At 46.2% G+C, this 26,898-nt stretch overlaps 1 protein-coding gene across 2 annotated transcripts in view; it reads left to right on the forward strand.

Annotated features, from left to right (window-relative positions):
- Positions 1-9,972: 9,972 nt before the first annotated feature.
- KCNJ6 (potassium inwardly rectifying channel subfamily J member 6) overlaps positions 9,973-26,898 on the forward strand; it is a 165,684-nt gene continuing 148,758 nt past the window's right edge. The window contains exon 1 of one of the 2 annotated variants that reach the window (XM_064647111.1): positions 9,973-10,294. The gene's annotated coding sequence lies outside the window, so the exon portion shown is untranslated. The remainder of the gene's footprint in view (positions 10,295-26,898) is intronic. The other variant, XM_064647112.1, reaches the window with a different exon arrangement.

A 26,898-nucleotide genomic window follows, 5' to 3' on the forward strand; every position in this document is an offset into this window, starting at 1 on the left:
CTCACTTCTGCTCCCACACATCTCCTTTGGTGACCTCTTCCTGACTGCATGGAAATGGATCCCTTTTTCCAGGTTTGCCCCCTCGGCCCTCCTGCTTCCCAAGAAGCCAGGTCACGTCTCAGTCACCTTTCCATCTTTGTGGTTCACTGTATCCCAAAATGGGATTCATTTCAGCTAATTCCAGCTGTTCTCCTGCCAGGATTTAAACTACAGTAGTTGTAAAAGCCCCCAGGGAGATTTCAGATGGGGAAATAACAGCAGGGGATAATTTATCTCATCATTATTTCAACCAGATCCGGAGCTGCCCAGGCTGTTGAGGTGCCTGTAACCTTTTCCTCAGGGAAAACTCTACTAAAAGGTTGACAGTTTTTAAACTTCAAAAGGCAAGAATGTAGCTGAATATGAAATAGGGGGATGGACTTTTAGATGGCAAAAGCTGTTCCATGACAAGAAAAGCCAGAGCAGAAATAGAAAGGATTTAGTCACTCCTTCCCCCCCCTCCCCACTCCTCTCCTTGTTCCATGGAGGATTTCAACCAGCTCAGGGAGTGGTGGCAGACATGGGCTTATCCTGCTGCTCCTGCAGAGCTCTTCCTGCTGTCCTTCCTGATCTTCCCAGAGGTGTCTCAAGCTCCTCGGGAATGCCAAACCCTGAGCACTATGACAGGAATTTCTCCCTGCTCCTTCTCCTTTGAGGAGTCAGTGGTTTCTAGCACTTGTTCCCCCAAGAAGGCTCTGCAGCTCCTCTGGAGAAAGGGAAATCTCTGTTTCCCAAAAGGGTTCATCCTCACCACTCTCCTCAGGGAACATCTCACTGTTGGGAACAAATGCAAAACAAAACAAACAAACGAGGCACTGCTGAGGCCCCTCCAGGGCTGTGTCCAATTTCATGGAAGAGACATGGAGGGGCTGGAGCGTGTGCAGGGAAGGGAACGGAGCTGGGAAAGGGGCTGGAGCAGCAGGAGGGGCTGAGGGAGCTGGGGGGGCTCAGCCTGGAGAAAAGGAGGCTCAGGGGGGACCTTCTGGCTCTGCAACCCCCTGACAGGAGGGGGGAGCCGGGGGGGGTCGGGCTCTGCTGCCAGGGAACAAGGGATAGGAGGAGAGGGAACGGCCTCCAGCTGTGCCAGGGGAGGCTCAGGTTGGACAGGAGGAGGAATTTCTTGCTGGAAAGGGTGGTCAGGCCTTGGCAGGGGCTGCCCAGGGAGGTGGTGGAGTCCCCACCATGTTCTACCTTGAACCTGGGTAATTAGACAGAAAAATTAGGGCGGTGTTTCTTACCTGCCCAAATCCAAAGAATTAAGACTTGCTGTCTTTTTTCTTTTTATTTTTTTCTTTATTTTTTTCCACTCTTTACCTCAAATGACAGCAGTACATCCATCACAATCTATGAGGCCTTTTTACTAAATTGCCACCGGCTTCTTTAGTTTGTTCCTTATACATAGATTTGCTTTTATTGATACAGATCCTTAAATTCCTAAATTCAGCATCAGTTTACCTGTGATCCTTGGAGAATACACCTGCAATGACACAAACAGCAACTGTCTGGCCAAGAATTAACATATTGGTGAGTACCTGAAGCCCCTTGAACACCAAAAGAGGCAGAGAACAGACAGAGGCAACATCAGCTTTCAGTTCTCTCCTTTTAGGACAAGGGGCTCCTTTCTGACTGTGCTGAATCAGCCTGAAAAGCACCGTGTTTCAAAATATTATTATTTTGTAGGAGCATAAGGCTTTTAAAGCAGTTATTACACACTTTGGAGCCTTACCAAAGACACCAACCCCCAGATAAAATTGTAATAAACAGTGGTAGCGAGAAAAGTAGCTGCTGCAAAGCCTAATTAAGCATTTTGATTAGTTCATACTTGCTGCATTTTGGCTGCTGTTTATAATTAATTTTATTATCTAATATCTGTCAGCGCTGGGGTTTTTTAACTACTTCTTTTTTTACTTAATTGAGCCATTTATAATCATCACTTTTGGACAAGCAAGTTCTCCTCTTTGCCTTTATAACTGATCATGTTCACTAAGCCTTTTTGCCCTTTCAATTCCAATACCCTTCACAGCACTGGCAGGATTAACCCCGAGCAAGAAATCGCATTTCCAGTTGCAATTTTGGGGTGCTGAGCATCGTTTCTTCCCCACAGTTAAACACAGACCTTCCTTTGCCTTCAGCAAACGTGTTCCTGAAACATGTAACCCACTCCCCTCTAACACCAATTTGCTATTTGAGTTCATAGTAGTGAATTACTTGTAATAGCGAGAGGTCCATGGCACAGGAATGTCTTGTGGGCACTGCCTGGAAAAGTCTGGAGAATTGGAGCCAGGACCACAAAGTCACACTGATCCTGGAGCAGGAAGGACTCACCATCTCCTGTGAGGAAAGGCTGAGAGAATTGGGATTGATGAGGAGAAGAGAAGCTTTGGGGTGACCTAATTGTGGCCTCCCAGGACCTGAAGGGAGCAACAAGAAAGATGGAGAGAGATTATTTCCAAGGGATGGAATGACAGGACAGGGGGGAATGGCTTCAAACTAACAGAGAGTAGGGTTAGATGGGATATTGGGAAGGAATTCCTGGCTGTGAGGGTGGGGAGGCCCTGGCACAGGTTGCCCAGAGAAGCTGTGGCTGCCCCTGGATCCCTGGAAGTGTCCAAAGCCAGGTTGGATGGGGCTTGGAGCAACCTGGTCTAGTGGAAGGTGTCCCTGCCCATGGCAGGGGTTTGGAAGGAGTTGAGCTTTAAGGTCCCTTTCAATCCAAAATCATGCTAAAATTCTATGGTTTTCAATACCTTACTTTAGATTTTGAACAATGAGACTCCTCACATATTTTAGCTTAGTTATCCCATCCCTCCAATCTGAACAAGGCCATAACTCAGTGAATAGAGGAGGGGGCTCACAGCCCAAACCATTTCATATTGCAGGGTTTGAGGGCACCAAGGCAATGTGTTGATTACACAAACGAGGCACCACTGTGTAACAGGAAAACTGGGAATATCAGTGACTTGCAGGACCTTGAAAACCAGAGTCAAGTAATAGGTCTGGCATGAAATTCAAGAGCACAAAGTGCAGAGTCATGAATTAAACAGAAATTCCTGCCCTCAGTTATGAACATGATTGGACTGACAAGGGAAGAGAAGGAATTGACTGTGTCCTCCTCAGTCAGAGGATAACAGAGCCATGAGTGCAATATAACTGTAAAGAAGTAAATGTGATCCTACATCCCATCAGAGAGGATGTTTCCTGTAGGGAAAGGGGAATGTTGTTTCTGTTGTACATGACACTGATGAGCCCTTTGCAGTGATACTGTCACAATTCTGGTTCCTTCTGCACCAGTAAGATGAATTTAAACTGATCTTATACAGAGGGGAACCAGCAGGCTGAGAAGGAGAGCTCATGGCACAAGGGAAAAATAGCAAGAATTGGTCTATTGAACCCAGGAAAATAAAGGCAAAGAGGGGATCAAGTTATTCACTGTATATATATTAGTTCAGAGGAAGGGAAGGTGAGAAAAGGGGGTAAAAATGGTTTTAAATTAGTGCAAAGTTCACTACTGGAACAAAAAGATTTAAAATAGATAAGCAAAATTTGAAAGTGCAAAGTCAAAGTGAATTTCTGAGCATCAGAGAAGTGGGAATTTCTTCAGGATTTGTAGAGGGAATTTAAAAAAATCACGAATCAAAAACAAACAAACAAAAACAATAAAGAAAGAAGAAACCAAACAATAACAAAATGTCATAAATAATCAGATTGATCCATTACCCTGGACATTGTCTTAGGCCTGTACTCCTAAACCAGAACAGCATAACAGAGCTGAGAAGTTTTATAAACCAATTTTCAGGAAATGGGAGATTGAAGTAGAAACAGGAGGCAGAGGAAAGAGGGAGGAAAGACTAAAATCAGTGACAGAGAAATGCTGATGGACTAGACTGGAGTCCTTTGGGGCTGGATGAGATGATCTCCAGATGTTCCTTCCACCCTAAGTCTTCTGTGATTCTGTGTTTCTGTGACTGCTCTATAATATATAAAATTCCACAAATGCAGTTTTTAACTTGACCTCCATAACCAAAATTTACCCGTCGAAAATTAAAATTAATAATTGGTTAGGAAATCCCAGCCAAAAACAGCTGAAGGCAATCACTTGAGATTTAAAGAGCTGAAATAATCACTCATAAAAGGAGTAGAAGGGGATTAAAATTAAACAGGCCTCGATGAATTAATTTGTTTGTGGGGAAACAGAAAAGCTTCGTATCCTTGGTGTGTGTCCTGCAGTTTGCAAAGAAAGAGGAATACTGAGGAAACCCAAAGATTCGTTATCTGGGAAGACCAAATGGGATACTCTGGGAAAGATGGGGAGATTTTGCTCCTGCATGCAGCAAAATTCCAAGCTTGCCATTGCATGTCTGGTTGCAAAACAGCTTTACATAAGCAGCTTTTATAATGCTCCATGAAGATCAATAGCTTTAGGTTGACTTATTTGTTTTGTTCTGTCCCCCTGTTACAGGAGTATTTGGTTGCAGACAGGAAAGTTGCTTTGTTGTGTCAAATTCCATCCAAAAATATCAGGAAAGATAGACTTTACCCCGCAAAATAGATAAAGGGCAAAGGGGAGAAGGTTATTGCCAAGCTCTCCATAATAAATCTTGGCAACTGTGACACCTTACTCCATATTTTTAGCCATTCCCTACCTTGACATCCAGAAATGGGAAGGTTAGCAAGTGAAATAGGAGCTTTTGCAGAGTAAAGCAACCTAAAATATCAGGCAGGTTTTTTGGAACATCTGGGCCAGGTTTACCAGATTGCACCATGGAAGTGTCAGACACCAAAAAATCGTGCCTTGATGTGCAAATAAAAGGGAGGGAAAAAATGGGGGTGGTAGGCTGGGAAAGAGAATTCCCTCTGGTATTTTTCCTGCCAGAAAACAAAACCAGACAGCTTCCACCCACCAGTCTCTCCTTATCTTCCCCTCAGTTCCCAATGGCTTCCTCTGCAGAATTTCCCCGACTCCAACATGCCATAAAACCCACAGAGGATTTAAAATTACCCTTAGATTAACAAATTATGACCTTTTGACAGTATTATCGGGCTGTGTGAACCAAAACTGTTTTAGCTGATCTTTAAGCAGATATTTCCTACCACATCTCTTCTTGCTGTTGTGCAAAAAAAGAAGGAAAAAAAAAAAGAGCTCTCAGTGTTGCCATATGGGCTGAGGGAATATCTAGACTTACACTTTCTAGGCCGGGGAGAAAAAGCTTAATAACAAGAGGAGCTCAGGAGGCTCCAGGCAAGACTTCTCCAAAGCTGCCAGATGATTTGTTCCCCTTGGATATCAAAACACCCCCAGGCCTGACCACGGAATCACAGAATCATTTAGGTTGGAAAAGAACCTGCAAGATCGAGTCCAACTTTTAATTTTCCTGAGCTTTTGGTTTATGTTGGTGTCTGAGAGCCAGGGGTCAGGATCAGCTGGATGTGATGCTGCCAAAGTGCACATTGTAATCATAAAACCAGAGGATTTTTGATGCATTCAGGAGTGATTTTGATATCTCCGGGTAAGTGCTGTAATTTTGAGAACATTGGAGAACCTTTGTCCTGCAGATAAACAACCATCCTTGGATAGAGTTTAAAAAAACACAGGCTCTTTAAAATAGCTAAAAATCAGAGTTTATGCATGAAACACTATTCTGTGGCCAAAATTCTTCTGCAGACACATTGATTTATCTACTCACCCGTCCAGAGGTGAGGAGGGATGGAAAGGGAAAGCCAACATTTCAGAGCTTGAAGGGAAGAACCAGTTCCTCTGGCTCAGTTTCATGAGGCTTTAAACACACAACACTGTCTGTAGAGCTTGGAATTGTGTTTGCAGGGTGCCCATGGGAAGCAAAATCCATACAGGAGGGACTGGCAAAATGATCCAGGGGGTGAGAAACTGCAGTGTAGGTACCAAGCTGATGGTATTGAACTCACATGCAGATGTGAGCCAGCAGTTGGACACGGGCCCAGGTGTGCCCAGGGGGGCAAGAGCCCAATGGCACCTGGATCAGGGATAGTGTGGGCACAGCCCAGGGCAGGGATTGTCCCCTGTACTGGCACTGCTGAGAGACCTCCAGGGCTGTGTCCAGGTCTGGAACCTCATGGAAGAGAGACCTGGAGGGGCTGGAGCGTGTGCAGGGAAGGGAACAGAGCTGGAGCAGCAGGAGGGGCTGAGGGAGCTGGGGGGGCTCAGCCTGGAGAAAAGGAGGCTCAGGGGGGACCTTCTGGCTCTGCAACCCCCTGACAGGAGGGGGGAGCCGGGGGGGGTCGGGCTCTGCTGCCAGGGAACAAGGGACAGGAGGAGAGGGAACGGCCTCAGGCTGTGCCAGGGGAGGCTCAGGTTGGACAGGAGGAGGAATTTCTTGCTAGAAAGGGTGTTCAGGCCTTGGAAGTGACTGCTCAGGGAGGTTTGGAGTCCCCATCCCTGGAGGTATCCCAGGAAGGCCTGGCCGTGGCACTCAGTGCTCTGGGCTGGGGGACAAGGTGGGCATCAGACACAGATTGAACTCAATCTTGGAGGTCTTTTCCAACCTCAATGATTCTCTGATTCTGAATTAAGTAATGCTGACATGGAGCTGCACAAGCTTGCAGGGTAAGGTCGTGGGAATGCTTCGTGCATTCACATTTTGTACTGGGAGCTGGGGGCTCACTGAAATACAAGGATCTCCATCAAAAGCACTCCTACAGAAGTGTTGGCAAGCGATTTCTCCTTGTGTAAGTGCCATGTTGCAGTGGCCAAATGAAAACTGGAGAGGGGTAATGATGGGTCAGATCCTACTTTATGCAGTTTGTCTCCACATAATCTCTCCACAACTTCTGCACAAACCCCAGACAATTAACAGGAGGTGAGGGAGAGAAAACCCTCCAGAGGGCAGCTCAGAACTGAGGATTATTTTAGGTGCTCTGACCCCTGTGAGCTCCTCTCCTCAAGGGCCCAAGCAGAGCAGACTCCTAATGTAACAGCCCAAGGTTAGGCATCTAAAGTAGGATGCTCCAATCCCTCCCACCTCTTACCCTCATCAACCCATACCTCCACTTTTCCCACTGTACTGCCCAAAATCAATTCCAAAAACCCTCAAGTTGATATAAACTGGTTCCTGACATAAACTGTTCCCTCAGGCAAAGCACAAGTCTGGTGAAGTCAAGTCCTTTCTGGGACATTGTGCCCAAAGGGTGGTGGGAGGGATCTCTGAGTCAAAGCCCATTAAGTGAGATCACCCTGAACAAGCAGATTTGGGGACTGCCAGTTCAAGAACTGCTTTGGCCTTCAACTGAGACAGAAAGGAAAACAAAATCCCAGCAAGGCACCAGTCAGGCAGTTGCCTGGGACCTTAAGAAAGGAGCAGGAATCTTTTCTGTGTGTCTTAGCACAAGTATTAATAGACTCTGAGAGGTTCTGCAGGGACATTCACGGAGCTGACACTGAGTAAACTGCAACTTAGACAAGTAGATTGAAGGGACACTGCAGGCTAAGTATAAAATAATTATTTGTGCACCTGTTCAAGAGCCATTTTACTCTGTGCACCCCAAGAGAAAAAGAGCCATTTGGAAAGCACGAGGGTTTGTGCAATTAAATGGTGCTATTATGGTTCTGAGCTCAACGTGACCACTCATGTGCTGCTTCTCCTGAAATATTTAACAATTAATAGAGATAAGAGGCCCTGTCACGCATCAGGATTGTGAACTCAGAAAGGATAAGATCACACATATCCTTGTTTCACATAAACCCTCTCTCTGTTTTGAATATGCCCATTTTTCCTGCTGCGTTGGCAAACGAAAGCATGGAAAAAAAAAAGGAGAGTAACAAGTAGAGCAGGCTCTAGAAAAGCAACTTCAGACTGGAGAACAGACACTATTCCCAGCACAAGGGAAGAGATTTAAAGAAGAGTAGTTTGCAGGAAGGAATTAATAGTTGTGTAAATCTCTAAGGAAGAAGAGGCCTCATATTGCTCTTTTCAGTGAGTTTCCCTTTTATGGGAAAAGCTTAAGAAACTAGAACACAGCCATCTTTTAGCCTAACATGATATAATACATCCACCACACAATTGCATGGGCTCAGATGAGATTACAGAGAGAGAAGAAAAAAAAGAAAAAGATTCTCAGAAAGTACATTAGGAAATGTAGGAAGGTGTGAAGAATGGGTGAGGTGAGAAAGGAAATACAAATAAGGAGATCTTACAAGCTAAAGCAGTGCTGGTTTAAAATACTACTTTTGTCTCAGAAGGAGAAAAAAAATGAGATCACTGGTGATCCATGGCCACAGAGCACAGATGGAGTTGGGCTGGTAGCTAATCAAAGGAATAAGAATACAGAGAAAATGATATGACTTTTCAAAGTGCAAATTGTTATTATTTATGTTGCCCGAAAAGCCACAGCCCCATTCTGCTTCCCACTGAAGAGGTGCACTGGTTTGGAATACAGGTGATTTAACACAGTGCAGATACAAAAGGTGAAGCACAAGGTGGACTAGCCTGGAAAGGATAATGATTCTGCTCTTCAGCCAGGTTTTCCAAGCGAAGGAGGTTTAAGTGAAGTGTCTGTCCATGTCTGAAAGACAGCACGGCAGCTGCCCTTCCTTCCCAGGAATGTGGGATCTCCTGGCCAGTTTCAGCCAAGCCTAGGAGTGGGAAAACAATGTCAAAGGTCTCTTCTCACAGACTCCATCAGCAAGGAGGGCGGGTAAAGGTGCTGAAAAGTGCCCTGAAGGGGGTGGAGGTCGTGGATTCTCTCCCTCTGGAGACATTCAAAACCCACCTGGACACATTCCTGTGTTACCTCCTTTAGGCCACCCTGCCTTGGCAGGGAGGTTGGACTGGATGATCTCCAGAGGTTCCTTCCAACCATAACCACTCTGTGATCCTGTGATTCTGTTTGTGCCTCAGAGGGGGTGGAGGTTTGTTCTCAGGGCGAGCCCAGCCCTTGTCATGCACCAGAGAACTCCTGCAGGACACAAGCCCAGGCATTTGTGGGACACCCGGATACACCTGTGGTTCCCTTCTTTACTGTGAGAGTGATGAGAGAGGAGAAGGGGGGTTGTTACAAAGGGCATGTGCCTGGATATGGCCTGATAGGTCACGTAGGTTAGAAGAAGTGATAACATGATTTTCTTCTGGGCCTGTGCTTTATACCAAAATTAAGCCAGTATGTCCTGTAAGTCTCTGCAATTTGTGTCTATATGTAATTATTTGACAATTTAATCCCAGATCTGTAATTAATCACAGTTTCATTAGTACTGTAGATATATTTATGCAGTGGAGGAAGGTGTGTAATGAGAGTCAAAGAGGGAAGTTAGAGCCAGACAAATTTACAAGAAGACTGGAGAGGGAACTTCACAGGAGCCTGGAGTGACAGGACAAGGGGGAATGCCCTTAAGCTGAAGGAGGGCAAGGTTAGATGGGATACTGGGAAGGAATTCTTCCCTGTGAGGGTGGGGAGACTCTGGTATAGGTTGCCCAGAGAAGCTGTGGCTGCCCCATCCCTGGAAATGGGACAGGCTGCCCCATCCCCAGGACAGGCTGGATGGAGCTCTGAGCAGCCTGATCTAGTGGAAGGGATGACATTTAAGGTCCCTTCCAACCCAAACCATTCCACGATTCCCTGATCCCTCCGCGGGAGGGGGGGGGGAGGCGCCGCTGGAATAACGGGACACGCATCCCACGGTACGGGCCGGGGGGCTGAGTGGGAAAGGCGAGCGGCGCGGTTTCACCCCTCCCACGCCCTGCACATCCCCACGGGACCCCACCGGGCCCGGGGGTTGGGGGGCGGCTCCGGCGGCTCCGGCGGCATCATCGGGGCCGCCCCCGCGGAAGGTCCGCGCCGCCCCCGCCGCTCCCCGCGCCGCCCGCAGAGGGCGCTGGTCCCGCTCCGCGCCCGCCCCGCGCCCGCCGGGCGAGCGCAGCCCCCGCGCCCGCCCGCGGCTGCTCCGCGGGGCCGCGCCTCCCGCGCCCGCCCCCCTCCCACCGCACCCGCACCGCGCCCGCACCGCGCACACACCGCACACACAGAGCCCGCACGGAGCCCCCGCAGCCGGCGGGTGCCGCTGCCCCCCGCGGGTGGGTGGGCGGGCGAGCGGGCGTGGGGAATGGAGAGACGCCCGGCAGCATCCCCGTGCTCGTCCTCATCCTCATCCTCGGGGCCGTGTGACTGACTGCGAGCGGCGCTCACAAGGCGCGCACACGGAGCCCCCCGACCCGGAGCCGCCGGGCAGAGCCGCCCCTGCCCCGTCCCGTCCCGCGGGGAGCCGGCATGGAGTGAGAGCAGCCGCCAGGTAAGGAGGGCAGGGGTACCCCGGAGGTGCGGGGTCGGGGGATTGCGGGTGGTTTTTTTTGGTGCCTGTGCCCCTACGGGCGCGTTGCCGCTGCGTTTCTCCATCTCTCCCCTCGCCCCAAAAACGCCTTTTCTCAAGCACCTTCCCCCTCGGTGCCGGGGGATTCGGGGTGCGTTCCTTATGTAACCCGGGGGCGAGCAGCCTCGGCCGCTTTAGCCGGGCAGGGGGCGAAGTGGCTGCGGGGAGGGGGGACGCGGTGGGCTCCGGGATGGCCCCGAGGTCCCCCTTTCCAGCTGCCGTCGCGGGAGCTCCCGCGTGGGAGCCCCATCCCCACGCCCTCGGGCAAAGCGCGGCGGCCGCGACGGGGCCGGGGATGCTCCGGGTCCCCTCGGGCCCCGAGGCTCGGCAGCGGGAACTGGGGGCGACCACCGACCCCCTCCCCAGCGGTGCTCCAGCGGCGGTACCGGGGCTGAGAAAAACTTCACAGCGGGGAGAAGGGGACGAGGAGGGGAGGGGGTGATGCTGTTTTTTGGATGCTCCCGTCTCACTTCTCCTCCGGGAGGGCAGCGGGGGGGCGGCTGCGCTGCGGGGAGGGGGATCGCGCTGGGCTGAGCGGGCAGCGCTGGGGGCAAGCGGGGAGAGGATGGGATGGGGGGAGTCGGGATAGCGCTGGGGGCAGCCGGGGCCAGGATGAGAGGGGCAGGAGCCAGGTTGAGAGGAGCAGGAGTCTGGTTGAGGGGACGAGGAGCCAGGTCGAGAGGAGTAGGAGCCAGGGTGAGAGGAACAGGAGCAAGTTGAGGGGACCAGGAGTCGGGTTGGAGGGACCAGGAAGCAGGATGAGGGGACCAGGAGGTAGGATGAGGGGACCAGGAGCCGGGTCCAGAGGAGCAGAAGCCGGGTTGAGGGGACCAGGAGCCAGGCTGAGGGGACCAGGAGCCGGGCTGAAGGGACCAGGAGCCAGGCTGAGGGGAGCAGGAGCCAGGCTGAGGGGACCAGGAGCCAGGCTGAGGGGGCGGCGTGGCCCCGCTGGGCGGTCAGGGAAGGTTCACCCTCCCCTGGGGGAGAGGGACAAAGGTAGCGGGGGGGACGGGGGTGTTCGCCGAGGGGTGCCCGTCTCCTCTTATTCGGAGGGAGAGCGAGCTCGGTATCACCATGGCGACCTGAGGGAGGAAAGAACTAAATAAATAAATAAGTAGGAGATAACTCCCCCCGCACTTCCACTCCCCACCACCCCCCCCACCACCGGTCATCGCCGTCCCTTCTGGGCCAGGTCCTCTCCCAAAGGTGGAGGAGGAAAGATACCACTGACAAAACTTTCCTCTGGTGGTAAAAGCGGCTGGCGAAGGGCCGGGGGAGCGCGGTGGGGAAGGGGCCGCCCCGCAGTGCTCAGAGGGGAGCCGGGTACCCCCGAGCCGCCGTGCCCGGAGCATCTTCTCGGGGCGAGCTCCTCGCGGCTGCTTAGGATGCTCATCGCTGCGCCAGCCGTGCCCCCCGTCCCCATCCTCCCTCTCCCACAGCCCCGGGGCTCTTTGCCTTCGCTCCGGCCACGCTTCAGCACCGCGGAGAGCGGCGGGAGCGGCGGCGGCACCCGAGGGATGCGCGGGGGATGCGCGGGGATGTGCGGGGATGTGCGGGGGATGCGCGGGGAGAACGCGGCTCGGGGGGCTTTGAAACGCTCTGGGAGGATCAGGGAAACCCCCCACCGGTGTCCCCTTGCCTTTCTCTGCGACAGTCACCTCCCCCAGCACAGGGCCGGAGCTAGAAGAAGCCTCTCCCGGGGCCGCTAAACTTTGCTGAGGGCAAATTTGTGAGGGAAAACGCGTTAAAGCACCGGCATCTTTTCCACGCAGTCGCTCGGGGGTTGTTTCTCATGGCTCTTTTGGCAGTGGTTCTCTGTAACTTGTGATGGCAAACTGTGTCCCCAGCAGGGCTGTTCACACACACAGCACCCGTGAAGTGAGCCCTGCAGAAATTGTGGAAAATAACGTGTGGTTTCAGCTCGTTTTCCTCAAGAAAACTCGCTGAGAAATTGCACTTCTAGCTTAGGGAGCCACCCCACTGCTGAGGGGCACAAACATGTGGAGTTTGTGCTGGTCAGTCATGATCAATTAACTGGAAAACCACCTCCTGATCGATCCCTGTTCTCCTCAGACATTTGGTGACCAGTTTAAATAAATACACAAAGTGGGAAGGGGGGAGAGGGAAAGCATTCAGGTTAGTGATAATTCATCAAAAGTCAGGATATATATTCTGTGATTCTGTGATGTATTTCTTGCACTGATAGGTTGTAAATCATTGGCTCGTGCTGCCTATACATATCTCATGCTGGTAGTTACATATGCAATTATTGCTTCAGACTATGGGAAAAAAAAAGGCTAGAAAAGCAAACAGCACAATTAATAATATTCACTGGGGAAGATAGAGATGGATTAGTCACTTTTGTGCTGTTCACCGTGTCAGGATGTTCTTTTTTCATTAAGCAAACAAAATTTATTTAATCTTGCCTCAGCTCTGATAGGCAGTAAACTATAGATTCATGGAGAATTATTGGTTTGGAATCCAAATCCCAGTACGGGTTCTGCTTTAACTATAAGCAATCTGTCAAATCACAGCAGCCACTGGGCTCCTTCTTGCTTATAAATTATCTGTTTCAAGTGAGTCCCAGCCTAGCAGAGACAAGCACATGGGTGAGTCCTATTCAAGTACAGGATTTTGTTGGGCTTTGTACCTATTCCCATCCCTGGAAGTGTTCAAAGCCAGGTTGGACGGGGCTTGGAGCAGCCTGGGCTAGTGGAAGGTGTCCCTGCCCATGGCAGGGGGTTGGAACTGGATGATTTTTAAGGTCCCTTCCAACTCAAACCGTTCTGTGATTCTGTGCAGGAACTCCAGGCAAGTTCACTGCCAAGAATCACAAGCTGAAGTCCTTTTACAGGTAGATCCACATTTTGCCCCAGCTGTCCTTCTTGACCAGCCTGGTGAACTAATGAGTTAAACCTTTATGGAAACAGAGACCTGAACTTCTTATTGATGGGCCTCACATTTTCAGACCTATCTCCCAGGGAGTGTGGAAATAAAGGGCTGAACTGTAAGTAGGAGCTCGGGAACTCATTACTTTCCTGTGGGAAAATGAGGAGAAGTAATAGAACACAACTCTTCAGGGCAGTTACCAGACCATTTATACTTGAAGCTATTGATTTAGTTACATAAGGCAGTGCTCCTGCAGTGTCGGAATAATGCTGTCAGATAATTACAAAACGACTTTGCCTTATAAGCAAATAAGGAAAACAACTAATTGTGGCAACACCGAGAGAAAATCCCGCAACCACAACCTCGATCAGTTGAGTAAAAGGCAGAATCCTTCATGGAATTTCTGCCACTGCATTTACACCACACTGAGCTTCCCAAAACACATAATTTCACTGCAGAAAATGCTCACTTGGTTTTCATAAACATATGTTTGTAGCCTTGTTTCATATCCATTTTATTGAAGCCTGGAAGGAATACAAGATATCTCCTTCAAACTGTGCAAGAGAAATAGAATTTAATGTATATTTTCATAAAGGGATCACAAGGGATATATTCAAATATTTCACAGATATAAGCTTTATGTTGCTCTTTTTTTCACCTACAGAATATCAGTAACTCTGGTCACTGTTGTTGTAAAGTTACTCAGTTTCCCATGATCTTCTCATGGTATTTTTACAAATACAAACAATTTTACTTGGGGCTTGTTTATATGCTTCTATAAAAGCTAAAAGTAAAATAATTCACATTAGGACTCTCTCCCAAATAAATTAAATTATGTCTTAAGTCACAGTGCTTGGTGCATGGTAAAGATCACATTTCTGGTTTATAAGTTCTTTTATTTTCATTGTTGTTAAAAGCTTTGTAGCTCTATTCAGTGTTCATCATCTGCTTGCTACAGGATGTTATTTTTAATTAGGACAATTAAACACTGGCAGTTTTTAAAAAGCTATAGGGTTTAGGTTGATGTGTTTGCTACATTTATGTGGATTTTTACTGGTAGAGGCAGCCTGATAGTAGGAAAGTATTCCTAATATATTAAGTGTCAATATTTACATATTCATCATGCAGAAAGAGTGAAATGTTTCTTAACAAATACTAAATTTACCAGTGAGCCCAAGGGAAAAGTTTTAATCTCATTCCCACTTAATAGTGACTTTCTGGAAGATTGTTTTTTGGGGTTTAGTTGTTTGGATTTGGATTTTTTTTTTTTTTTTTGCCAAAAACTGTGGATGGCATGCTTTGCTAAGATCCTGCTGATGTTGGAAATACAATTTGGTGTTTTATTAATAGTTGGAATAAAAGTATTGAACGAAATGGGGTTACTAACTCCACTTTTAGCACATACCCACTGCAATTTTTATTTATGCCCAAGGACACTGGATGTCCTGGAAGCCTGGAAACTTCTGACTGAGCCTCCTGGCTGGGTTGTGGGGTCTCTGCCAAAAGGAAACCCCACCCCAGGCCACTCCAACCCCACATAAAATGCAGGAGGTGAATGAGAACAGTCCTGTCCATGCAGGTTCTGGAGGAGGAAAACCCCTGTGATCCAAAGCCATATTTAGAGGCTGGAATTTTTCTGTCACATCCATTAGGATGGCAGGTATGAATCCTGTCCATAAGGAAGTTCAGAGCACCTTTAACTCCTCATTAAACTCATCATCTCATCTTCATTTAACTCATCACCCATGATCTGCCTTGTAGAATATCAGACAGGGCCAAGGGAGTTGGAGAGCTGGGGAAACACATCTTTCTTATATTTGAAAAGCTCATAAAAATGGATTTTTGCAGTCTATTCAGGAGCTTTTACATATGGCCAGCAGAACATCCTGCCCTCAGACACAGGGCAGAAAAGAAAAAGGGAGTAAATTTTAGAGTTCTTAAAGAACAGGTAATTTCTACCAGCAGTTCATGTGAATGGACCCTCAGAATCACACAATGCCCAGGAAAATCACAGAATTATAGAATCACTGAATGGTTTGGGCTGGAAGGGACCCTAAAGAACATCCAGTTCCAACCCCCTGCCATGGGCAGGGACACCTTCCACTAGAGCCTCATCCCACCTGGCCTTGAACTCTCCCAGGGATAGGAGGGAAAATCCCCAGGGGTGCAAGGGCTGTGCACAGCCCTGACTGCAGAAGTCCCACTTTATGGCAGAGGTTGCACAGGAAGCTCTGACATGAATGCCAAGAGCTGCTAAGAGAAGTTTCCCCTGGGGTATCAGTGAATAGAGCTTTGAATTAAAAAACAGCCACAAGGCAAAAGCCCATGCTGCTTCTGTTTGCCACTTACAACCTCAGGTTAGACAGTAATGGTTGCTGGAAGTATATATTCACAATATGCACCATTCTTCAGTTTGATATTATTTATTTCCAAGAAGTATTTGCTTTCTTGTCTCACTTGGGTAGGAAAATAATGTAGTATATCCAAGGGCAGAACAAGCCTTGCAGTCAGGAAACTCTTAACATTTTCACACATAGCTTGCAATTCATAGGAGTAAATTATGATTCCACAGAGATTTAAGGGAGTTTTTTTTAGAGCATCTGCATTAATAACAGTGTATGTGTCAGTGCAGACAGTGAAGGCTCAAATACCTAAGTCAGAGAGCCTGCTATTAATCCTCACTGCCAGGGAGCTACCTGCCCTTTCTGGAATGTGCAGGGTGAAGCTCAGCTTCAGACTTTGACCTCTCTGTGGTCATCTGAGCCTTCAGAAAAGCCTCCCAACCACAGGAAGTACCTGACTCATCCTAACACTGAAGAACAGGCTGCCCAGAGAAGCTGTGGCTGCCCCTGGATCCCTGGAAGTGTCCAAGGCCAAGTTGGATGGGGCTTGGAGCAACCTGGGCTAGTGGAAAGTGTCCCTGCCCATGGCAGGGCTGGAACAAGATGATTTGAAGGTCCTTTCCAACCCAAACCATTCCATGATTCTGTGATTCCATGACTTTGGGATGCTGGCACAGATGTAAGTGTGACCTCTGCCCTTTGGCTTTGGGGCAGTGCCACCTGATCCTCATGTGCCCCCTGGCTACAGACAGTCTGGGTGGGGAGAGGAGCTCTAACACACACTTGGATGTGGTTCCACAATCCATCACAGGCCTCCAGAAACCTAATCTCGATTTAATTTCCCTTCATACCCTTTGACCTGACTGTGTTGGGTCTGTAAGTTCAGCTTAGACAAGTCCCAGTTCTGATTTGCCACTGTCACAGCAGCGATGCCATTCCATAGGCAAATAAACCCTGAAGATCACGGGTCTGTACAGCTGTTCTCTGTTATTCCACACTCATTTAATCCATACAGACTGTTGGAGTCTGACCTGAGGAAGCCACCACACACACAGGTTTTTTTGGGACTCGCTGGAGCAGAACACTGGGGCTTGTTTTGTGATGACAGCCAAGTGCTGGCATTTGTGCTGAATTCTCAAAAAAACCCAAAAAACACCCTTCTGGACAGGAAAACAATAATGTGCAGATTGAAAGGGTGAAGCAGGAGGCTGAAAGAACGAATGACATGATGAGAGAGAGACCACATGAGAGCACAGTTAATTCAATGCTCTAATCAACTGTGTTCTGCAGTGCTTTATCACCAACATCCCTGCATTTCCCTCACCAGCTCAGAACACTTTGCAGCATTGCAGGAAATCCTCTGCTTTTTGCTTTTAAGAAAATAATCTCTTTGTGCCTTGTCAATACAGACAACTCTTGTCAATGAAAGCAAAGGAGAAATTATCATGTAATTTAGTATTTATCATAATCAAGAGCAGGGGTTCATTAGAATGATGAGCAATTGCCAAATTATTTCTCAAAATATTAATTTGAAGGATGAGCAAAGGGTTTTTCCTACCTCTTCCTGCTTTTTTTTCTCCCCCCATCTCCTGCTGACACAGAGAGTCTGCAGCTTCTATCAGCTCCTCAGATCAATTTCCCATTCCTGAAAAGAAACATTTATGTTAAATGATTGCAATTAAGAACCTTCTTCCAGCTCAATAGCTGTCTGGACGTGGAGAGGTGATCCCCCATTGATTTCCATGGGTCCAGGCTTTCACAGAGAAATCTTCAAAAGGCAATTTCCTGGCCTTCTTAAAGTGCCATAGAATAGAATCATACGGTCATTAAGGTTGGAAAAAACCTCTAAGATCAACCTGAGACCGATCACCATCTTCTCAGCTAGACCAGAGCACTGAGTGCCACTTCCAGGTGTTCCCTGGACACCTCCAGGGGTGGAGACTCCACCACCTCCCTGGACAATCTGTTCCAGTGCCTGAAAACCCTCTCAGAAGAAATTCTTCCTGAAGTCCAACCTGTCTTCAGAGCTCCTACACAAAACTGTACCCACTAAACTTCTTTGCATGGTCCTGCATCACTGCCTTCCTGGCTGGCTGATAAACCCACCAAGTTTAGGCAGAAGTCAGGCTTATTTTTATCTCACATTGTTCCTGACACTCTCCAGCTGCAGCATGAAGTGCCTCAGTGCTTTCTGGTCTCAGGGGTGGCCTGAGACATCAGTGCTGGAACCAAGAGCAGGAGCAGGGAGAACGCAAATATGCCAGGAAAAGGAAGGAATCCTTTTTAGGTAATTAAAACCAGTGGCTGTTTAATGGTTCCAGGATTGCCATGAACTGAATCAGGGCCTCTGTGTCAATGCAGGAGGTTGAGCTGGAAGGGAGGTAAAGGAAGATATTCCAGCTTTGGTACTGCCCCAGTGCTGTGCTCTCCTTAATCTCTTGCTGGCTCTGCTGCAAGTGCGGGAAAACAATCCAGTTGGTTAAAAAATAGATAAAATGCCTCATTTCTTTACTGAATGGGAACAGGGGACAATCAAATCTTCACCCACCACCATTTGTGCAGGGGAGGAGGGGGAGGGAGGCAGCTGGATCACCCAGTGGGGTTGTGCACATCAGACTGGGGAGTCCCATAAAATCCAGTGTCTCTCCAGTAATCTCCCAATTGTGATTTGCTGTATAAGAATTGTAATACTTCAGGTAGTCAATCACGTTAAATAAACTAGATCCATGTTTTTCTCAGCCAAGTATCCCGCAGGGATGTGAACAATCTTTAGGAAGCTGCTGTGTTCCATCTACGAGGCATAATTACATTAAAGCATAAAGTGCATCACAAGTGTTTCGTAGTTCCAAACAAAGCAATGTCAATTTACTTTCCAGAATCCCCAAACTATACCAAAATTACCATTAGAACCAGAAAGAGAAACAAGCAAACTTCTAATTGCTAAGAAAATATTCTAGTATGTGTAGTATTCTAGTGATAGCAACTGGAATTATATGTTGGATATTAACAATTTTTTGTGGTAGTTGTTGGTAAGTGTTGACTTTGCACTTGTGAGTGTGTGTGAGAACACAGATCTCATGTATCTCTTCTCCAGACTTTCATCAAATTTTTCTCTACAATGGGACTTAAAATTTTTAAGAGGTGACCCCAAACTTTTGCTGCAGCTCCAGATTCTGGATCTGACTGAGTTCTTTATTTCTGGTCGGTGAAAGGGAAGCTGTGCAACAATTTAAGAAGGTCAAAATATGGAAGGAGCGGGAAGGAGAAGGGCTCAAGGGAAAATGGATAAAGACATACAAAAAGAAAGGGAAGGGAAGAAAGCCCTAGAACTGGATCATAAACACTCCCATATTTGGAACAGTCCATTCCACAATTCTGGGATGGCTCACTGGAATGTGGGCTGATTTTCAATGTGTGGATGTTGCTGATCACTATTTCCCATCCCTCTACCCCTTACAACCAGCAAATCTGGAGTCTAAGGTACAGCAGATAATACACTGAATTTACACTACCAAGACCTTTGCTTTCTGGATATATAAAAATATATATATTTTTAAAAATAATTGCTTTTTATAGATCTAAACTGCTCCGCAGAAAAGAAATAGAACCCAATGTGTATAAACAGCAAATGTTGCTATTGCCACACTGCATTTCAGCAGCACTTGCTGCAGGAAACAGCTTTGCTTTTTCATGAAGTAACACACAACAGGAGCAGATATAAAACCAGAGCTTGAATGAAATAGTGAATAAAACAATTAAAAAAAAAAAAGAAAAAGACAGGCAGACAGAATCAGGAAGAGGTTCTGCTTGTAATGTTTGCAAAGAGCAAGACTCGTGGTTTGTTTGTTGGTTTGTTTTTAATTACAGCTGCTTTCAGAAGCCAGACTGGTGGGTTTGGGGAGTCACACCCAACTCATACCTTAGAAGAGAATTAAGCTGCTGGAGGGCAGGAAAATCAGGTTGGCTCATAGAGTTGCTGTAGAGGAAAGATTTATGATATTATCGTGAGGGGAAATAATAATAACAATAGAAACTGGAGGAAGCCTGGCTGGAAATGTGTAGGAATAGTAAAACCCACCAAGCTGTTACAGAAATAGAATCAGGGAAAACACGAGATCTCTGTGTGCATTTTAGCCCAAAGAGCATTAAAGTCTTTCTGTTAACTTCAAGGGGTTTCATATCAGACCTTAAATGTAAATTTATTTTAAATAGGCCAGGCTACAGGAGAGAGAGAGGCTCGGGGTGACTCCATTCCTTCAAACTGTCACCAGAAACGTTTGGATAATCCAGCCTCGACTTTGCTCCTGTTTGCACTGCCAGCAGAGAGAGGGAAAGTGATCCACTCACCCATTCTAGAAACATCTGCAAATATTCCCAAACCCTTTTCCACTATGGTGATTTTCGAGGTGCAGTTCCTCACGTTTTGCAGTAACACACGTGGCGCTCCCACGGGAGCTGTGCAGCTCCCCAGGATCAAGCAGCACATTTTTAACAGAGGTGGCTTTGTCTCAACCCAAATATCTACCAAGAGCTGGAGCCTGAGAATTTCTGCTTGACCTTTAATTAAGATCAGCCTGCTTTTGGTCCAGAGCGTGGATCTGGGAGTAAATATGAAAATACATTTCAAAGCAGATTATTTTAAAATTAACGGCTGTCGCAACCTGCAGGGAATGTGAGTCACCAGTAGTCGAGGTGAGCACACCTGAAATGGTTAAACAAAGAGCCCACTTGTTATATTTTATGTATTATTTTTAAAAATTCAGAATAAAGTCAAATTTATGCTATTTTTACTTTCCCTCAATGAAGTTTTTCACAAGCAAGCAGTGCAATAACAGCCCCATTTCAATTTATGGCAGTAAGTCCAACCAGTCCTTCAGTTTAAAAGCAAAGCAAAAAATATTTAAATTAGCTGTTTGTACAGATCACTGTGATGAAGGAGAAACTAAGGAGAGGGGAAAATCTATATTATACCCGAAAAAGATATCATGGCTCACAAGAATTCTGGACTAAATCCCATGTAAAGGGGACATTTTCAGTAGGAAGCAAACATTAGATCAAAACTTCTATTCTCTAATTGTAGGCCCATTAAAAGGCCAAGTGATGTTCTATCAGATGTGTAGGCAGAGCTATCCCATAATTTTCAAGGCAAAGACCATCTGAGGAGCTGGGCTGTGCAGTTGGAAAAGGTGAGAGGGAACAGTGGCAACCGAAATGACAAGAAATCTTCATTTTGTTCCTGAAAACAAGGCCTCAGGCACCTCCTTCTGAGTAGAAGGGGGAGAAAAATCAGGCTTCACTGTTTGCAAATTACACAGAGGGAGAACTCTGAATTTCTGCAGTAATTTCTGGCTCCAGGCAAGCTTTTCATTTCACTGAAATCTGAAGTTGAGTGAGGCTGGACCCAAAGCACATATTCCTCAGTTCAGCACAGTCACATTCCAAAAACTGGATTTTGTGAGCTGGCCTTCAGAGTAAGTTGAGCATCATTGGTAAAGGTGCACCATCATGAAAAAAACCCACACCACAAACAAAACAAAAGAACCACCCCCCCCCCCCAAAAAAAAGTCAAACGGAGCTAAACTTCAAACCCTATTCTCCAGTTTTAACTTTAATTATTAAAGCCATAATCAATAATGTAGATTTAGCACTTCTGCTTAGTCTCACACACCGATATGGGAGGCAAAAAGGAGGAGAACAGTGTAGTTTGATGCAGAGAGAGGTCAAAATTAGAACTAAAATTTAAAAAAAAAAAAAAAGTTAAAAAAAAAAAATAAAAAAGTTTCTCTTCCAAAAAAATCCATGGTCTTGGCCATGTTCTTTTATTTCATGTGTCTGGAAATAGCTTTTTATTTGAGAATATTTTCCGTAGTCCTCCCAACTGAAGAAAGGATAATCAGCCTGTTGTTCCCTAAATCCACCTTCTTATCTTTCTTAAAAGGACAATATATCATTTTCATGTTTACAGTCACAGGGCGACTTCTCATGTATTTTGATTTTAAACGTTCTCATGTTCATCATTCTAATTTTTAGACTTCCTAATTCCTTCCACTTTGAGTATCTTGTCTCTTGCTGCTCACTTGGCTCGAATTCCCAGGGTATAACTTGATTTTCTGTGTGAATAGTCCATCACCAGGTGATTTCTTGGCAATATTTTTCAAACTTGTGTCATATTTCTGGAAGGTTTATATTTTATTTGTAAAGCTTTTTCATGCAGGAAGTAGGTGCAGAGGAGAAGAAATGGGTTTGGAATTTTCCTTCATAAAATTCCTGCCCTCACTAAATACTTTAATTCTCTTCTTTTCTGTGTTCATGTTCATTCTGTGTTCATGTTCATACTGGAATAGGGGTAATCTGAGAAACTTTTAACTCCTTTTGCAACAAAACAAAGGTGAATAAAAGAGTTTAATCATTCACTTGGCAAATGTTTGCTGTTGCAAAGTCCACAGGGCGTATGCAATAATATACAGGTGTATAGGAATTTTGGATTAGTTATTTCTGGGTCCTCCTGGTTTGCTTCTGATATTTTCAAGTGTATATTTTTGATACTATTCATACATAAAAGGTGGAGGCTGCTTTTGAAGTGAATGAGAGTTCTCTGACTCTTTTCAGTGGGAATAAATTGAAACCCTTAATTACATTTTGTCATCTGTATCAATCTTTGTGGAGGAACTTGAGCACAGTGATATCTTCCTCATAGACATATCCTTGTGGGATAATAATTGAAAATGTGAATTAACTTCATTAACTATCACATAATCAGGGTTTTTTTTTCCCCCAAGTCAGTCAAATTTCTGATTGACTGCTACAGCAGTGACTTGACCTAAACTACTACCACTTTGCTCCACTGATAAAAGCACAGCAAGAGCATTACAAGGAATTCTGAAACAAATAAACCCTTTCTCCACTTTGCTTTTGGACAGTTATCTCCAGTTTCTTTCTTAACTTCATGAACACAAACGTCTCTAGGCCGTACACGAGGCCACCAGAGCTGTTTTGGGTACTGAAATAAACTAAATATTATTTACTCCTCCTCAAGTGGCTGATCTTCCCCTCACCTTCTTTCCCCTTTGCTCCTTCTCCTGCTCCCCAAATTTGTAGGAACAACAACAACAACAACAAAAAAGCACTTTTTCTTCATTCAGTTTGCCAAGTCTGCTGAACAAAGCCTTTTATCCCCACTGGGCCTCTGAAAATGTGCCATATCACCCTTCCACACTTGGGTGGACTTTCCACATCCTTCCTGAAGGTGTTTTTCCCTTTTCCTCCATGTATTTTAACGAGAAAGCTCAGGGCTATAAAAGTATAGTGACAAGTGGATGAATTATCCTGTTTTGAGGAGTAGGAAAATTCTAATTTGCCCAGATTAGAAGGGAGTAAATTCCATTCTTTAGCACAAGCTCTGAAATGGGTATTGTTTCCACAATGGAACGATATATTCTGTGTCCTACTGGAATGACACATTTTGTCCTCAAAAAACGAGGGTGAGGGGCTAAGAAGAGCTGAAAAAAACACTTCAGAGCAGTGAGCACAGGCAGACAGAGAACTCCATTTTCTGAACAAAAAGCAACCACAACCCTTATTAACCTGAACCCCTTTTCAGGCAAGGGAAGAAGGTGAAAGAACACAGTCCTTACTGATAAAAAAAAAAGAAAAAAAAAAAAAAACAACACCAGAAAGAAGAGTTTAGTTTAGGGAACAAACCTGTGGCATCAGGACAATGACTGGAATATGTTTATCCTCCCTCAGGCTCATCAGGTTCGGGGTGTTCTGTTGCCACACACTCAATGCAAAGTCAAATAATGGGTTTTTTCTTTTAATTGCCAGCATTTTTGAACTTTTAAGTAAGCATCTAAAAGTGAAGCTCTCCTGCCTCTACCAACTCCCACAGAGAGAACATTTTGAGTTTAGCATCCCTACAGTAGATGCAGCATCTCACAGCTCCACGGTAGTGACAGTGCCATAAAAAGAAGATGTGATGAAAAGGGATGCAAACTCTTGATTTGCATGCCATGCACTCTCACTGGTGCCCAGAACAGATCACAGAGCAGAGGACAGAAACTCAGAGACTTGCTGGATGCAGCACTCGGGTCCCAGGCAGAAACTGCATCCCTAGTTCCTCAGCACGGATGGGGAGCAGGCACGGGAAGCTGCCCCACAGCTGAATTAGTGTTTTCCCAGTCTCAAACAGCTTCCTGGCTGACACAGATGCTACACCTGCTCTGTACTGCTCTGCCAGGCCCTCAGTGCCTACAGTGGAGTGCCAGGAACGGAGATTCCAAAACTTCCAGCATGATCTTCACATGATGCCAATGATGGTACGGCTGCACCCACTCAGGGATTTCTGGATGTCACAAAAATGGTCACCTATTGTAAATAGTCAACTATTTGCACTGGAATCTAGTACTGAGTATGCAATTATGCATGTTTTTATCAGGTCATTGAATTAATTCCACGGGCTGCAGCAGTTCATTACACACACAAAGAGAGATGGACATTTTGCCTGATACAATTATCCTCCAATCTAAGTAACCCCTGATAAAGAGCTTCTTTCTCTGAGCTGTCACAAACTGAAGCTGCTCACCTTTATCCCAGAATTCAGGGCCCCATTCCACTGCCACTTCCCTCATCAAGTGATCCTTGTCTCTCCAGGCTGCTGCATTATTATATAACCACCCATGTGCAAAAGCTGGATGTAAACCCAGCTCAAGAGCAAAGCACAGCCACGTTCAGGTGTCTGTCTGGAGAGAGGTGCCAACTCCCAGCTGACCAATTCCCACTGCCAACAGCCTCCAAGTGTCATAAGTGTGATTCTCCCCTGCCTTGAGCTCCACAGAGTCACTTCTATACCTGTGAAAATCAGGATGGAGGAATCTGACAACCTCTTTGCAGGAGTGTGAACAGCACACAGGAACACCAGAGCAGGTCTCCAAAGCAGCACATTGGCATCAGCCTGAGGTAAAGTGAATCCTCCACCTGGATCAGATTGATTCCCCCGAGGTGCAGCATTTAAATGTGCAACATTTGCACACGCAGGGCACGATGCACTGGAGAATTAGGCCTGCAGTTGATAAAAGACACTAAAATTACAATGAAAAAAGTGGGATGGAGAGAGGAGAGAATGATGTTTGAACAGCAGAGTCCAAGAGAACACATTATCTTTTTGAGGTTGCTCACATTCCAGTGAAGGAGCTTTAGCCTTTCCTTCAGGAAGGGGGTGAATTTCTCCCAGTGTGCCTGACCAGAGATTAATAGAAAACATAAAGGTCAAATATCATGAGTAGCAACACTTAACACTTGCTAAAACCCCACTATTCAACATGCACATAAGGTCTTAAGCTCCATTCTGGCATATGAAGCCTGGAACAAAATCAGTGCAGAGGCTACGTCAGATCCAGAAGGTCAATGTGGTGCTGCTGCTGCCTGGAGAATTATTCCTACCAAGAGGCAGGAATTCTTCAGACACAGGAACATCCTCGCACTAACACCACTGTGCAACTTTCAGAACCCAAGTCATCAATTCTCTGCCACAAAACGTCCCACCTTTTATTCCCCACAGGATTCAGTGTCTTCCTTAAAGCAGCAGAAATCACCTAGGCCAGCTGGGCAGGGAGCCACCAGCCCAGCAGTTCTCAAGGGCTACTAAATACAAGTTTCAGGAGGGAGTTTTACATATAAGGTGGGTATTTAAGTTATATTTAAGAGCATCACAATGCACATAACCGAGAGTGATGAACACAGGCAGCTCCACAGGACGTATCTTGTGTCTCAAATATCTGCTGACCTTCATTGCTGAGGACAGTGACAGATGAGGTCATTCCAAGGCTTCTTTCCAAGTTCCTCGTTCCAAGGCTTGGACTTCATTTTCAAGGGCTGCATTTCCCTTTCCATGAAGGTCAAGAGGAGAAAAGACAGCATTGGACACATCACTTAATGGAATTTCATAAGATTCCTGAAGGAAATTCATCCAGGGATGGGGCAGCAACAGCTTCTCTGGGCAACCTGTGCCCAGGGCATCATCACCCTCTCAGGGAAGAATTTTTTTCCCTAATATGTGATCTGAACCTACCTTGTTCAATTTGAAGCCATTCCCCCTTGTCCTGTCATGACACACTCTTGTAAAAAGTAACTCTCCATCTTTCTTGTAGGCTCCCTTTATCATTATTATCATCTTTAGATGATGGTCAAGGAAGAGGAGGGATGAAGTTGGCCATTCTTCATCTTTGGAGACACTGCTTCCAGCTCCTGAGTAATCATCTGCTGAGATCAGGAAGAGAAGCTTCATAACAGCAGGCAGAAAAAAATCAAAATTAATTAGGAATTCAGAGAGCTTAGGAATTCAAAGGGCTTAGGCAAACACAGGGAAGATAAGCACCAGGAACGTGATCTTGTCCAGTTCTTTCAGTGAAGGGCCAGACTTATTAAGGGATAAGAACCAGGGTTCATGTTCACATGGTATAACTGGGGTGGAGTGTGGCTTCTTTGACCACAGAATGTATTTCATGAGCTGGTGATGAGACGAGTGCTGCCTCCTGACAAAGGAAGAACACCTTTGCTTATAAAATTCCTCCTGGAGGAAGATTTTAGCTGCCCATGGAGGAAAGGTGGACAGAAACTTTTGAGGAAAAATTCCTTCATAGAAAGGGTTGACAAGGATTGGAACAGGCTGCCCAGGGAAGTGTTGGGGTCACTGTCCCTGGAGGTATTTAAAGGTGTTGATGGGGACGTGGTTAGTGGTGGACTTGATACTGTTGGGTTAATGGTTGGGCTCAGTGGCCTTGAGCGTCTCTTCTAACCTAAATAATTCCAAATTCAAGGTGTGTGTGAACACCAGTGACTTTTGCAAGGACCTAAAATCAAAGCCATTCATGAAAAGGTCCTGAAAGGGATGAAGTCCGTGAATGACTCAATCCATTGAACAAGCCTGATTATTCCCCTTTTATTTCCTGTCTCTTTGCATCAGCACAGACATCTCACATCAAGATCACAAGTTACTGGTGCAGCTGCTGTGCACTGGTTTGTTCAGTGCTTATCCAGGCTTATTATTTATAGGGAGGGTCCAAATACAAGTGTCCAGGTAATGATAGAAGAGGAAAGGACCACACTGGGGACTAAAAAGAGATCACTGATCTAGAAGCATCCGTAGATTAAATCATCTGGGGGTAATAGAAGAGTCACACAGGTTGCAGGAGCTGTGGATTGTAGGGACTTGAGGGATTTTTGTAGGAAACTACAGCAGTTAAGGGAAGCTGTCCCTCAGAGAAAGGGCACACACACCTCCCCACTACGCAGAGGAAT

This window comes from Pseudopipra pipra, chromosome 2 (assembly GCF_036250125.1).
Source record: "Pseudopipra pipra isolate bDixPip1 chromosome 2, bDixPip1.hap1, whole genome shotgun sequence".
NCBI lineage: Eukaryota > Metazoa > Chordata > Aves > Passeriformes > Pipridae > Pseudopipra > Pseudopipra pipra.